We start from the raw sequence: 13,220 nt of genomic DNA, 5'->3' as shown, positions 1-13,220 counted from the left end.
CACCTGGATGTTATGCTGTCCTATGAAAAACCATCTCATGGGAATTATGTAATAATCAGTAATTTAGCAGCAGGGCAAGCAGCACTACTTGTCCATGTTTATCAAAACAGATAAGTACATGACTTGGTTAAGATGGATAAACTGTATTCTCAATATGCTAAATGATTATCTATTTACTGTGTTCAACAGTGTTATAAAGAAATTTACCCATTAAGTCAAAAATTGGGCATCCTTTGTGAATTTACTTCTTATACAATAATAATTATAGAGAGCGATTTCTTATAAAAACTGGATGGGTATTGGGTATGCTTTATTTCAACAGGCAGTGAAGGGCATGGTTGCCATGGCAAACAGATTCTGCCTAGTATTTGTAAAACCCATGATAAAGTCAAATTTTTAAATACTTTTAGATTGAACTTTCTTCCTACAAGTCAGGTCAGTCATGTTTTGAGTATCTGCAATTTATGATTCAGAAGACCTTGATTTTCTTATTTTCTGGCATAGTTTGCCCAAGTTCCACCTAATACAGGCACAAATTAGACCAATCTTGACAGAATGCATCCTGGCATGAAGATCTTTCAAATTTGCACAAATGATGCCAATATGTTATCAAAAATGACCATGGCTACTGAAGAAAAAATAAAAATATTGAAATGATTTCTTTTAAAAACTACTCAGCTAAATTTGACAGTATTCAGTTACAAAAATCTTTCAGATTGAAACATTGATGAAAATCCACCACTAATTTTAGAAAACATTTACATTTTTTTTTTAAATACTGAAAAGAATATGACCAGCTTTGACAAAGAGTCCTGGGCAAATGATTCAAATATAAAAACTAGAGAAATATTAAAAAAATTATTTTATAACATATAATCTAAAGAAAGTATCCTCCTGACCCAGATTCAATGGTCAACTGCAGTTGCATTTGTTTACTAGGCAGATGTAAGCCAGATGAGCAATCTCGGGTTCACTTGGTTCTCTTGTTACTCATTATATTAAAATGGATTTAAACATTTACATGAGAAATATTGAGTTAAAAAAAATTATATCTAGCAAACTACTCGAGTATTATTTAAACAGTTGTAAACTACAGTGATATTATTAAGGTAATGAAGCTGGTTTTATCTCCCAAACACAAAACGTCTTCCTATGTTCATAGAAAAGCACTATAATCGGTCATAGGCATGTTCTCAGAAGCTGTGTTATTTTGATCCACTGTCATGACCACTGGTGATGAACCAAACACCTGCCCTTAAAACAAGAATTCTATCAAAAGAAAATGAGAAACCCATTTTTAAAATGTGTTACAGGGTTTCCCTACTGATGCAAAATTGAAGTAAAGTCAGAATTATTGTTCATAAACATGGATTTATTGTCATGACATTTAAACAAAAATAATTTAAGCTGAAGCTTACCAACAAAATTAAATTTAAATTCAAAACAATTTTGCAAATTCGAAGTGTTATCTTCCAAATTAGTTATTAAAAAAAAAATGATTTACCACAAGCCAGTTACCAACAAAAATAAATTTAAATTCAAAACAATTTTGCAAATTCCAAGGGTTATCTTTCAATATAGTTATTAAAAAAATGATAACATGATTTACCACAAGCCAATTAAATCTACAGAAGAAATGTGATTTTAGAAGAAAAAGTACAAATTAAGGATGCAATTCCATCAGAACAGTCTGCATGGGATTTATGATAAATGTTACTCAGATGTTTTCATTAAGCACAACAACAGCAAGTTCTACACTCAAGTCATCAGTACTAACAATGGAATATATGTTTATAAACTGACAAATTTCAAGTCATGTGAAAAAATGTTTCAAATGAACTCTGAAAGCAATATTCTACTTTTGGAAGCAACTCGGAACTGTGAATTAGAAATAAAATCATTCCAGCATATTAGAAAAATATAAAAAATGTGTTGTTATAGTTTTCTCACTAGCACCCAATTTTAATATTTATGTACTAGAGAAGATAATCAGTTTTAAAAAAAAGTCTTTTATGCTTTAGACTTGTGGATTTTAATCTAATAAACACAAGCTGTCAAGAAATGACAGAACATCACTTGCAATAATTTATAACCGCTCCGGTGGCCAAGTGGATAGAGCGTCTGCCTCAAATGCGGGAGGTCATGGGTTTGATCCTTGGCCGAGTCATATCAAAGACTTACAAAAATGGTACTAACAGCTGCCTCGCTTGGTGCTCAGCATTAAGAGGTTAGTGTTAGGACTGGTGTCAGGATAATGTGACTGGGTGGGACATCATGCTACATGTCTGTGGGATGATGCCCCAGTGCTAGACATCACTATAAACTGCCACACTGCAGACATTGTAGCAATGTAACTGAAAAATTGTTAAAGCTACGTTAAACAGTCCAGATCACACACACACGCACACACAATATTTAATGAAATAAATATATGTATTTCAAAATTTTCCAACAGTTTAATATATCATAAAAGGGAATGTAAAGCATCTTCCTTTAGAATTGATTGAGATTAAGAAAACGTAACCCTTGCCTTGTACAGAACTATGATATCTTAAAAATCATGAAGTACCAGTGGTGCAGCAATTTAATTTTTGTTACGCTATGTGCACACAGCGTACATTTATGGGGTGAAGGGGAACTTTTTGGTAAGAAAACAATGCATTCTAATATTTTGCATGCAAAAAGCATACTTTTGGTCACAAATTCAGGATGTCATTCATTTGGAAATAACAAACATTAATACAATAATAATATAACAAAAATGGTATTAACAGCACAGCTATAAAAGTAGGTACAATGATACAGATGATGTGAGGGCTGAAGGGAGACATTAGGGGCACTGTGGTGGTGGAAGCACCCCTTATCTCAATCTAGTAGGAGTATTGTGTGTCAAAAATGACAAATCATGCACGTAGTATTCAGTAATCGGTTGAAAATACTATTAATGTTACAAAACCTTCATAAACCATTAAATAGTCACTGAGTTCAGTGCCTAAATTGCACATAATTCAGAAATACTGAACAAATTAAGACATTTTAATTTCACAATACCACTTTGTGGATTCAGGAGAAAATTAGGCTTTACAATTTTCCTATTATTAATCAAACATACTTTGTTAATTTTAAATCATTAAACATCATTTGAATATAAGAATAAAACAAAGAGAAGTAACATTATCATTATTGACATCATTAAATATCTTTTTAAAGTCAAGCCAAGCAGGAGGTCGAAAAATATATTGTTTGGAGACATTGACTGAAATCATGACATCCTTCACATTTGTGGAACATAACTGACCAATATAAAAGCTGTAAGGAAAGCAGCTAATTCATAATTGTATCAAACAATGAGAAATGAAGCATATAATTGGTGATATTTTTAGAATTGTGTATTTTTTTAAAAAAGTTTTACAAAATATATTTCAATTTCAATAGAATTAAATATGGAAAATTTCATGGAAAATCCGTCAGGTAAATCTTGGATAATTCAGATGAAAAATTAAATCTTGAAATAATCACCAACAATAACTTTATAAATTAAGCTAAGTCATGAGCAAAAAAACAATGTATTTATGTCAAACTATTTAATGGTTACCTTGTCATCATGTACCTTCTAGCACACAGTGAGACTAAATTGATTTTTTTTCCTTTAAACTTTAGATTCTGACACTGATCAAATTCTTTCATGCCTGCTGTAGAAATAATCTCTTAATAGCACCAACATAATAAGTTTCTTTTTTCACAAGCTTTCCATATAAAGACAGTTTGAAATTGTTTGCATGTATTCTGTCATTCCAAAATCTCACAGATGTGTTATTAAAAGAAAGTCATGGAATACCTAAATCATAAAGTGTTCTTGGCAGTGGTAATTTAAATGCTACTGATTAATAAAGCAATATTTTTTGCAAATTATATTTCTCTGAGAATACTTGCCTGATCTCATTAATGTTAAGAAAATAAGTTATATACCTCCTGAATCACTGAATCAAGCCTTCCTGCAAAGATGAAAATTTGTCTTTTCTCTCTCTTTATCTCACATACACACACACACACACATATATATATGTATGTGTGTGTGTGTGTGTGCGTGTTTTGACCAAGGGAAGATACTCTTATTCATTACTTCCCCTTGAAACATTGAATAGGATGGTTGCATTGGAAGGGAGGCTAGGTTCTTTTATCATACTGTAATCTGATTAGTATTCTCAAAGAAACATAATTTACTATAAAAATTGACATTCTCCTTTGAATGCATTCCCCAATCACATTAACATCAGGAGAATAGGTAAAAGGAACAGGGAAGGCTACGCATCCTACTTCTACCACAGGCATCCTCTGTGGGAAGAATGATTGGATTCCCTATATGAAGGATAGCCCTCTTTCCTAACTTGAGAGCAGCAACAGTTGATGACCAGTGACAGCTATACCCAGTACAGAATTACTCGATTATTCTTACCAATAAATTTTACAGGCAAGTCCAATGAAAGCACCAAACTATTCCCCGTGAGGTTGTGCCAACATCAGTAGAGTCTAGTGGAACTCTGGGCAATAGCTACTGAACCCACCAAATTCAAATTTTGTCTCTGCGAAGCTAAATCATAGAGATAGAAATGCCATAAAGTTGCTTGGGCATGCCAGCCAACAGCTTCCATTATGTCTAGTATCAAAACATAACATTTGAAAGTGAGGTGGCTTGCAGATATCGCTCTAATTGTTTTGTCATGAACTGCAATCTTCATGGGGTACCTTTCATCTTTTTAGATTTCAGAGTATGCTAAGCATATAATATATAACCCACTTCAGCTGCAATGATAGGGTTTGAAGGGTGTTATCCTCTTTCCTGGCTTTCAATTTTTTTCTACCATTTTTCTCTGTGCACTTCAAGTAATGCTTAAAGACATGGGCAGAGTCTTGCATGGAAACTCCTCTCTGACTGCCCCCTGATGGCAGCCAATTTTTAGTTATAAGGTCTAGTTGTGTCATTAGGACCACAGAACCATCCAATCTGAACTAGAGATAGTTCAGGTCCACTGAAAGTGCATGCAACTTGCTCACCTATCATGCAAAAGCTAAGACTATCAAAAAAGCATGTTTTGTTTCAGAGGGGTTCTGGCTAAAGGATGCAATTGATCACATCAGGACCCATGAGGTTTTTTTTGGGAAATGGTGAGAGATTTTGGTCTATTCAATAATGGCTAGTAGGTCTGAAAGATCTTTTCTATGACCAATATCCACTCTGCCATAATGCCTGAAAGTGTCTGAAATCATGGAGCAGAAGCCATTGATAGTAATAGAAACTAATTTTTTCTCCTCGAATAGCAAGAGAAAGAAATCAGCCAAGAGGTACTTCATGGGATAATGCTATCGACTTTGTACCAGTCCTGAGTATATGCACTACTTTCTCTTGTATACCCTCACTGTGGAGGACCTCTAGTTCATGAGATTCTACCCCAATTGAAGGCTGATATTCCTTTCTTTGCAGAGCTCTTCTGACATGTGCCAGGCTGGGATAAAGGAGCCAGTCTGAACAGAGGTGAAATACTTGTGACTGCAGCTGTCTGAATAGACTTGGTTTCACTTGGATTTTTTGGATCACATGTAATCCTAGATCGAGTAGATTGTTGATCCAGGACTCGTCCCACCTGAGAAGAGCCATCAGAACCAGTTCTGACCCCTCAATTTCTGTATTATTTTCAATACTAGGACTGGATTGGGGGAATATACAAAGGTTCAAAGCCATCCCAACTGATTAATAATGTATCCACAGCCCATGCTTTAGGGTCTGGAACAAGGAAGAAAAAAATGTGGAAAGTTTTTGGTTCCACCTTGTCACAAGTCCGATGAAAGACAGAGTGATGAATGCACCATTCTATGGTAAGGATTTGCTTCTTTCTTGCTAGTTAGCCAGGACATTGAGTCTGCTGGGAATACATCTAATTTTTATGGTTATATTTAGCTGGGAGTACCAGCATAGAAAGTTCCAAATCAGTATGCATAGGTCAGGTGATTTGGGACTCCATCCCAGTCCCAAATCTGAAAAGGTATGCCACCACCATTGAATTGTCCAACATGATAAGGACTACTTTCCTTTAGAGTCGGTCCTTCTAGACATGAAAAGCCATGATTATAGCCTTAATTTCTAGACAGCTGATGTGAAGAGGTAATTCCTCCAGAGCCCACTTGATACTAACCATGTGAAAGTATGGTAAAAGATGGACTCCCCAACCATACGAACTGGTATCTGTAAAAAAATATTCTGATTGGGGTTTTACCCAAGAGATATACTGCTTCAGTCCTGATCCTGACTTCGTGATCAAGACGACTGGAAATTCGGCACCACTGAGTCACCAGGGCCATCTGATAGGGGTGCAAAAAGGCACCTGAGCAGAATCAGATCTGCTGTAACATCGAGTAAAAGGAGGAGTTGAAAGAAGTCTCTCGCTGGAATCCACTCACTGTTGGAAATCAATACTGCAAGTTTGATAATATGTGTACAGAGGGTGACAGTGTTGAAATTGTTGATAAATTCCATGCCCAGATGGAGAAAATGTTGGAATGGATCAAGGTCTGACTTTTTCCAGTTTGCGATGAGGCTTTTGTAACCTAAAAGGGCAAGGGGATTATTCCTGTCCTGCACCATAATATAATATTTTTTGTTTTTGAATGATATCCTCCAGATACACAATAGTCACTACTGACAAAGTCTACTGGGACAAGGCAACAATGCAATCATTTTTGTGAAGCCTTACAGAACTGTGTTGAGTCCAAATGGGCAAGAAATATATTTTTCCATGGACGGCAAACCCAATGAACATTTACATAGCAAGATGAATAGGGGCATGGAAATATGCAACAATCTTTTCTAGATTTATTGTGAATTCCTACATTTCAATGGAAATTCTGATCAATCAAGCCATTTCAAAAAGAATTTTGGCACTCCAAAGTATTAGGTTAGCATCCATTGGCCTCTGACAGAAGCTGAATAAAACCCTTAGTTTCCAAACAATATTCACTGCCTACCTCTCAAATTGTGACCTTATCCCCTGCAGAATTTTTATTTTCTCCAAATCTGACAGAATGTCTGTAATGAGAGGAGAAAATGAAACGGGAAGGTTTGGGATAAATGAAACCTAAAGCCACTCAAAAATAACTTGGATTGCTCATCCATTTTGCTAAAAAAGGTTCATTCAGTGCTAATGGAAATGTGCTAACGGAAATGAGGTCTGGAACCCAACAGAAGGCTGTCTACAGGCAGTCGGGAAGGTCAGTTACTTGCATGTTGTTGGGAAGCTTAAGGAAAGATAAATGTAATTTATTGTCCTCTTTAATAAACTTCCTTCTATATTGAAAAGCCAGCTGTCTCCTGAAATTTGACAGAGGTCAAAACTTGCTTGGCAGTAATCAGCCTCTTGTATATTTGCTGACAATCATCTCTCTTCTGAGGCTGAGACTGATTCTGTCTGAATGTCTGAGCAGTAGGCATGGCCAGTTGGAGGGACAGTTCCTGTGCTGCCTGCATCCTCACTTCCCTTATCCTACCACCAATAACAGTAACCTAAAAGATTGGTGCAACATAAGTGATGATGGGTGAAGACAGGACATTTGTCTCACCAAATCTAAGCTGGCAGACATGTTAGCCAAAGAACATTGAACAACCCTGTTAATGACCTTGGCGATTGCTAAGGGTTCTATCACAGATGTGATTGCCATCCATGATTGTTTTTCAGCATGCTGAAAAATGGCTGGCAGTACTAGATCCATCACTGAAAATATTGCTGTGATATTCCAAATGAAGTTCATGGTAGTGTGAAAGACAATCTTGTCCACCTTGTTAAACAGTATGATAGCTGTATTCAGTCATGCAGATGTTCTTATCTAGTGTTGGAAGTCAGTAGTAAAAGCATCTGAATGTATCCTATACCAGCAAGATGAAAAAGTCACTGGTAGCTAACTCTGACAAAAATGTTTTAGAATTGCCCAGGTCATGAAGTTGTTCTGACAGACAGTCTTAAATCTATTATATTTTCTTTTTTTTTTAACCCAGGCTGTGGGCTAGGAAACCAGTTTTGGAACCACCCATGCAACAGGTGTTGCAAACTGGGCAGATCAGTCAGTTCCACATGCCATGGTTCTACCAAACATAATGTGGTATGGTTCACAGAAGTGATGGATCTATGGTCATCAGAAAAAAAGGTACAGCCATATGGCTGGAATGACTGGTTGGCATTCTGTGGTATAAGGCAGGACTTTGAACTGTTAAACTGTGTCACCATAAGCAAAATGGAGAAAATGTCATGACACAGGGTGGATAGGGATGTGAAAATATGTGTCTGTCAGATCAAGAAACCATAATCATCCCACAGAATGGGAAGGTTGATTGAACTTGCTGTCTCCTCTTGAACAGGTTGAGGAAACATAAGTCAATGATGGGTCTCAACTTGCTATTTGCTTTATGAAAAAGAAACAGCCTAGAGAGAAAAAAACAGGTATTGTGGGCTCAGTGGTTCCAAATGCCCATGTGGGTTGAGTGGCAAGTTGGAGAGGTAGTTCCTGAGCTGTCATCCTCCGAACTTCCTGTTCTTCCTCCAAAGCAATGGTGACCTGAACAGGGTCATCCAAAAAGGGAGGGTACGACAAGTATTAAGAGACATGGATCACAGACATGACAAGGTTTAAGAGACGCAGAACGCAGTCTGAAGTTAACTGGCTGAACCGGCAAAGTATTGGCCATGATATGGTGAGAAGCCCTTGTCAATGACCCTAGTATTCCTGGCCATCGCCTCCCAAGCATAGCTATTGCTGAGTGTCTCTTCATCAAGTCTGAAAGGTGTCAATGAGGCCAAATTCAACAATGAAGAAGGTGCAGTGACATCCCAATCCAGTTCTGATGGGTCTGGAGCACATTTGTCCACCTTATAAAACAAGACAAGTGGACATATAAACAGTTGCTATTTTCTTGTAAAGTGCCAGGAGATCAGTAATGAAGGCGTCTGTTGCCTTAAATCTATCCTATTCAAGAAGGAACCAGAAGGATGGCATCTCTTCCTCCTTGTCAAAATCTAAATATTCTTCAGAATAGCAGCAGGGGTTGGAGGGCATTCTGAAGTAGCCAACACCCTAAAATTGGCCTCAACAGTGGCTTGAAAGTTAAAATTCAGTCAGTTCAATAGTTGGATCAGAGTAATATGTGAAGGATGGTGGATTTGAAGAAGTTCTGTCATAGTCACTGTGTCAGGACCCAATCTGGGTCTACTTGCACCTCTGGAGATAACATACCAAGTGGTAGGAAGACTCTATTTTATTCCTATGAAAACATCACTAGCTCTTCCTTGTGGACAAGCATTGAACATATGGAAGTTTGGCACTGCCAGGACAGCAAATTGTTTTGCCCGGCAAATGGTTGGCCTGGAAGCTGGTGGTATAGAAGATGGTCCAGATATCACCAGTACCGGCCACTCCAAGGGAATGGCAGGACAGACAAATTTCCCACTGAAATCTCTATGATAGAAAAGGCATGTTGCCAATGGTGTGGTTGAACGGACGGATTTGTCGGTAAGATCCCTGTAAATTATAGTTGACTGGACCAATTTACCAAAGAGGACCCCATGCTGAAATGGCCAGAGGGCTAGTGACTGCTGAATGGTTAGTGACAGTGTGGTTTTATTCCCAGAGACCATGCTCAGATATGCAGAGCAATATTATGCCCAATGAGCTGCTTTCACATTGGGAAACACTCCCCCAATGAATTGGAAATGCAAGCAATGAACTAGTTGACTGAGCTGTCTTCTCAAAAGGTCTCCTGTGCTGAATGGTCTATGACGGCTCTTGACGGATGAATGGCCGGTGACTGCAGTGGTATAAGAAGATGGATCCAATTGATCCAACACAAACCCCATGCACCCTGATTTACTGGCCCAAAGTCTATGTTCAGACATGCAGGGGGACTTACAACCACTGAGCTTTCTAAAATTTGATGATTATTCTCCTACGTGTCGTTATCGCCAACAACAAACCATAGGTTGTCTTCCCTGACTTATTCTGTCATTCCTTCAATGCTGAATGGACTAATGATCTGGGGACCCTTAGTGGCTGAGTGGTCTAAAGCGCTCTCCGTTACAGATCACTGCCATCTCACCTCTGTCTGCGTGGGTTCGAGTCTCGGATTCAGCCAACCTTGGTATGTGAGAAAGCTTGCCAGTAGCTTCTCGTTGGTCAGTTGTTCTTTCCAGGGTTTTCCCGGGTTCTTCCCCCACCATTAATACTGGCCACCATGTATAGCCTATTGTGTACTGAAAAATGGCGTTAAACCCTACAACAACAACTATTGATCTGAATGTGCATTTCATGCATTTAGTAAACATTTCTCCTGAAATGACACAAGAAGAGAACAAAGCATAGATTAGCAAATCAGAATGTGACTAACTAGCTAATATGGTAGTCCAGACTTCCTCTGACCACATATTACAGATGCTGCATGTCATAGATGGTGTATATTTAGTATAAACAAAAAAAGAATCATGGTAGGCTTCCATGCTCTGAAGTTGCATATATAGCATTTAAATAATATTCTACCGAAACTACACAAGACAAGAAACCAAAGCATAAATTAGTAATTCATCAAGTTACTAACTCACTAATATATTCTCCAGTACTAACAAAGGGATCAAAAGTCAGTGTCATATTAGAAACTTATAGACAATGCTCTGAACTTGAACATTTCAAGTATTTAATTGACTGTTATACTGAAAATACAAAAGAAGGGAAAACAAAGCATAAATGAGCAATGCAGCAAGTTAATAACTGCTAAAGCCAACTAAGGGTTTCCTCTGAATATTCCAACCCCATTTTTCACATTTGGATGGAGTGTGGGTTCAGAGCAATTACATATAAAAAATTTGGAATCTGCTGCCACCGTAAGATTGCTTACCAGTGGGCCTAGCAAATTTAAACTATGTTATATCGACTTGTACCTGCATGAAATTAATAGAAAATTATTTTTTTTTCTCATAAATGGCAAGTATTATAATCATTGTCTTTAATTTGCCAAAAGACTAGACGAAACTTAGCATAGATGAAACCTGACCTGGTATTCGCCATTTGCGTCAATAGTCACATGACTTCACAAATCTCAAACAACGACATCAGAAGTCCAATGGTCATGTGATATCAAGAACAAACTACTTTTTAATGTTGTTGTACAAAATTTCAATTATATTAAATGAAAGTCTGATACCTTTTGTAAAAATCAGAAAGAACATATTTATTTAGAGAATAACTACAAAAACTTGGCCAGTCTGATTCTTCAAGCAGATTAGTCTTGTTCCCTGCTTTGTATGCTCCCTGCGTGTGAGAAAGCACGTCAATGTGGTAGTCATGTGATACAACAAAACTTGGTCTCAGAATAAATATGGAGAATTTTGTGCTCTTTTGGTTTTGCATTTTTATTACAACCAGTATACGACTTTCATTTAATATTTTTTTCTATAATATTTGAAAATGACAGTTGTGAGATTTGAAAAACAATTTTAATCTCGCAATTTCTGAGAAAATAAATAATTTTCATATCAATTTCATGCAGGTATAACTCAATTTAACAATGTTTAAGTTTGCTAGCCCATCTGCTAAGCATCTATGCTTTAACACCACCATGTTGGCCTCTTGTGATGCTAGACTGGTTTTCAGACATTACATAATAAAAAAAATACAGATATCAAGATATCTGTGAAACAAAAAGTCTACTAGACAAATCTAATCCCTAATCCACTGGGTGTTTGGATTATCTCAGCAAATATACTTATGGCAAGCACCCAAACGATCCATACTGCAACCTCCTAATATTCTGGTTAGAACTCGATAAATTTAACTCACAATCATTTCAGTTATAACTCAATTAGGTAATTCAAGTTGTGGAGGAAAATTCTCGTGTTTTTCCCCGAATTTTGTCAATATTTGCAAAATTCAAGGACTTTTCACGGTCGAGAAAAAATTATTATTTCTCCTGACTTTTTCCCCGATAGCATGGGAACCCTGGCAAGAGTTATTGCCCTTTGTCCATTGGAAATAGACAAGAAAAGAGGAGTTTTTGTCTTTTAGTAGGGTTGGATTTGTGAGGTAGCAAGCTAATATTCCAAATGTAATGTGATTCAGAAACGTATTCAAAGGAACAATAAAAGATTAATATTAATATGGCCTTATTTATATGTTGTTCAAATGCTGGGTATTAAAATTAGCATGATTTTTACAAAAAATATGTAACATCCATATATTACAGAAATTAGTGGTTCTTGGTCACATGTTTTATTCCTGTGATCAAAGTAAACATTTACTTCATATTTAGTTTTTAGATTGATTCGGTCAGCCATACATGTTATAATTATGGATGTAAAAACTTCTGTAGTAGTACTGGTATCCTAATCAGGTCCATCATGAAAGATATTGAAAGGTAGCATGGTGCAGTAAAGGGCCTGGTATAAAAGGGTTTTACTGCACAGTAAACGGCCTGTGAATAAAGGGTGTTACTGCAGAGTAAAGGGGCTGGCATTGAAAGGTTTTATTGCACACTAATGGGCCTGGTATTAATGGGTGTTATTGTATGATAAAGGGCCTAGAGTTGAAAGGTGTTACTGCACTATAAAAGGGCTGGTGTTGAAGCATGTTATTGCACAGTAATGGGCCTGGTGTTAAGGTTTATAGTGCACAGCAAAGAGCCACATGTTCATGGTGTTACTGCACAGTAATGGGTGTTATTGTATGGTAAAGTGCCTGGAGCTGAAAGGTGTTACTGCACTATAAAAGGGCTGGTGTTGAAGCATATTATTGCACAGTAATGGGCCTGGTGTTAAGGTTTATAGTGCACAGCAAAGCGCCGCGTGTTGATGGTATTACTGCAAAGTAATGGGCCTGGCACTGAAGGATGTTACTACACAGTAATGGGACTGGCACTGAAGGGTGTTACTACACAGTAATGGGACTGGCACTGAAGGGTGTTACTACACAGTAATGGGACTGGCACTGAAGGGTGTTACTACACAGTAATGGGACTGGCACTGAAGAGTGTTACTACACAGTAATGGGACTGGCACTGAAGGGTGTTACTACACAGTAATGGGCCTGGCACTGAAGGGTGTTACTACACAGTAATGGGACTGGCACTGAAGGGTGTTACTACACAGTAATGGGCCTGGCACTGAAGGGTGTTACTACACAGTAATGGGCCTGGC

This window comes from Sinohyriopsis cumingii, unplaced genomic scaffold, assembly GCF_028554795.1.
Source record: "Sinohyriopsis cumingii isolate HCF-2022 unplaced genomic scaffold, ASM2855479v2 utg000624l, whole genome shotgun sequence".
NCBI lineage: Eukaryota > Metazoa > Mollusca > Bivalvia > Unionida > Unionidae > Sinohyriopsis > Sinohyriopsis cumingii.
This window is presented reverse-complemented; position numbering follows the sequence as displayed.